This window comes from Octopus bimaculoides, chromosome 1 (genome assembly GCF_001194135.2).
Source record: "Octopus bimaculoides isolate UCB-OBI-ISO-001 chromosome 1, ASM119413v2, whole genome shotgun sequence".
Lineage (NCBI taxonomy): Eukaryota > Metazoa > Mollusca > Cephalopoda > Octopoda > Octopodidae > Octopus > Octopus bimaculoides.
Window position 1 is genome coordinate 170091741 of NC_068981.1, and position 3660 is coordinate 170095400.

The following is a 3660-nucleotide window of genomic DNA, read 5'->3' on the forward strand; positions in this document are numbered from 1 at the left end:
ATATATATATATATATATATATATAGTCAGTTGAGGAACAAAGGAAAGATCGGAGGAAAATGGATATAACTCAAAAGGAAAGAAAAAATGCTGTCACACATAATCACTACACACACAAAATATAGAAGAAAACAAACAAAACGTACAAAACCTCTGAAGTCCTATGGTATAATCCAATTTTGGACTCCAAATATCGTCCAAGATTAGTAAGCAATTCATTGCAGTATTAAATAGATGCTTTCCTAAAACACATACATACTACCGTTTATTCAGCAAACACACAGTGAAAATATCGTATGCAACATCTTACAACATGGAGTACTACAAACACAAATACAACAACCAGAAATTGAACACACAAATAACGTCTGCTGGCAGAGAACAAACAAATCAAAACTACTCATAATTTAACACCAATAACCAAAGTACACAACAGACCGCAAAATCTCAGAAAGCGTGAAAGACGGTGGCAATATAGTTGAAATATGTCATCCAAAAAATCCAACAAAACAGATTACCGATTAAACAAAGCCTCGGATACTAGAAATAAGACGGAACATCATGAAAACCCAATAAAAACGCAGCCAGATAAACATAAGAATAATAAGAATACGATTAACTGCACATGCCGTAGAAAATACGCATGTCCGCTTCTGAACCAATGTGTACAAAAAAACATTGTATATAAATGCATAATCTACACATCTCAACATAATTACGAATAATAACGTGTACATACATAGGTGCCACTGAAAACCAATCTAAAGTCCGTTATCGAACCACATCTCGTCAGTCCTAAAAATAAATAGACGGCACACGACCTCGCTGGCAGACCTCATATAAGGACTGAAAGAATCAAAAATTAAATACCAAATAGAATGGTGAAAAATAATTTTAAAAAACGCTATCCGGCAAATGTGACCTTTGCCTTGAAGAAGCACTGAGTATTCTACTGAGTAATGAAAATCTAGTGAATAAACACGATGAGAAAATTCCAAGATGTAACCACCGTGCTAAATATGCATTTTCCAGATATAACAGTGTATAAATAATAATAATAATTATTATTCTATCTCGCTAAACCCATTTTTTTACCTCCTTCACGTATGTATAGGAGTGTTTTTATGATGGAGCGTTCAGCGAATTAACTATACAGATATAACTATGTACATGGAAATGAGTAGATAAATGTATGAGCGCCTATGTATAGATGTGAATGTGTTTATTGATATGTAGGTTAGTATATGTATGTCTGTGTCCCTCTGAATATATGTACATATATTTTATATATGTTCATGCATGTGTGTACGTATCTGCGTATGAGTATATGTGTGTATGTGTGTATGTATGGAAACACTCAGTGATTATTGCTATATCGGTGTGTACGTGATTGAATAAGTATGATCTAATGGATGAATGTATTTTGCGTAATAGTACAGTTTGGCATGTGCAGAATAACATGTTGAAACTGAATAAATAAACAGACAACGTGCACATTGCAGCTCATGTCGAACGTGATATCGAGTGAATTGAAACCGTCAGCGGTTGTTAGTTTCAAAGAAGTCATGGATGCTCTAGCATGGAAATCTAAATTTTCTTACGGAGACAGTAACTGAGTATCACCTGAGGAGATACATATAGATCTTCTTATACAGGTAAATCGTTACATAATTCAATTTAAATTCAACTTTAAATCCTGTATATACGAGGATCTGTATGTATCGAAACATTTGTAATAATAATAATAATAATAATAATAATAATAATAATAATGATAATAATAATAATATTTTTAAATGATTGACTTAACTCTTCACAAAGGTAAACAGTCAAGATGACGAGTGTGATTCGATTGTAATAAATATTTTATTGGCTGAACGATATTTCGGCAGTAAGTCTGTCTTAGTCAAGTCCAACATTCAAGGTGATAAAAATACAAAATTACAGGAATTTAAATTTAAAGTGTGAACGAGAGCAACCAGCGTCCACACGTTGATGGAATGACATCAGTAAGTTTAAATTTTCAAATGTGTTATTGAAAGTTCATATTCTCAGAAAATATTCTGAGTCTGCTTCACTTTCATTTCTCAGAATGCATGATGATAAATTTGTTTGCTGGAGGAATGAATAAAATGACAGGAGATTATAAGCAAATTTCTGCAAAGCCGTTTGATTACATATTCTTCTTTTTCCTTTCCTTTTTCTTTCTTCTTTTTTTTCTGTCTTTTATTCTGTCTTTTTCTTTTCACGTGTTATAAAATTGAAACTTAAAGACTGATGATGTCATTCTATCAACGTGTGGACGCTGGTTGTCCTCGTTCATACTTTAAATTTAAATGACTATAATTTTGATTTCTTTATCACTTCTAACTTTGAACGTGACAAAGACAGACTTAATGTCGAAGTATCATTCAACAAATGAAATATCTATTACAAAAGAATCGCGCTATTCGTCTTCACTAATAATAATAATAATAATAATAATAATAATAATAATAATAATAATAATAATAATAATAATAATCCTTTCTGCAATAGGCACGAAACCAGTACTTTTGTGAGGAGGGGGACAATCGATCACATCCATCCTAGTACATCACTGGTACTTAATTTATCGACTCCGAACAGATGAAAATCAAAGTGGGCCTCGGTGGAATTTCAACTCAGAACACGAAGACGGACGAAATGTCGCTAGGTATTTTTCCCGACGTGCTAACGATTCTGCCAGCTCGCCGCCTTAATAATAAAAGTAATAATAATAATAATAATATTAATAATAATAATAATAATAATAATAATAATAATAATAATAATAATAATAATAACATGGTGAGACTTGGATCCAACTTGTAGACATGCAAAGCAAAAGTCAAACATAAAATAACAATAATAATAATAATAATAATAGTTACCAGAGTATATTTATTCAAACATCAAGGGTAAATGAAAAAAGGTTTACAACACGTGTAGGGATGTTAAATATATAGACTTATAACAACAAAATACAACGCCCGCATATCTGTGCGTGTGTACAAGATATCTGCGTTTTGGCCTGAAAAGAACAAAAATAACTTAACGTCGTTGTAAGTTATACTTAAACCGTATAATCCATTTCAAGCGCAATGCATCATCAAAAAGTAGCTTTAAATACGTTTATAATAACAAAGGCTCCATCTATAGTATCAGGTCACACATTTTAAATTGAAAAACTAACAATAATTGTTACACTTCGCAGAACACGAGAAGATTTTTTTGGAACACAAAGAGATAAATACTTGTATTGCTCTATTCCTGACCGAAAATATCCATCGAAATAAGTGACTCGGAACAAATAGACAAAATATGAATGCTATGAAATGATTTGAGAATTTATTCTGTGTAAGCGTAATCATCAACAAACAAGGAAAGGATGGAGCCAGAGCTAAGCGAGGCTGAATGTACAAGAGATAGGAGCCGAATCTTTCTCGAATCCACTCCTACTGTCTTACAAAGGGAATATCTCACGCGTAATAGTAGATAGGATTCCGATGTTACATACATATAAACTTATAGCGCGTAAATATATACATATATATTCATATGTATACATATACATACATACATATATATGTCGTAGTCTCCTTTAGAGAGACTTAGAAATATTAATAACTCTATATATAT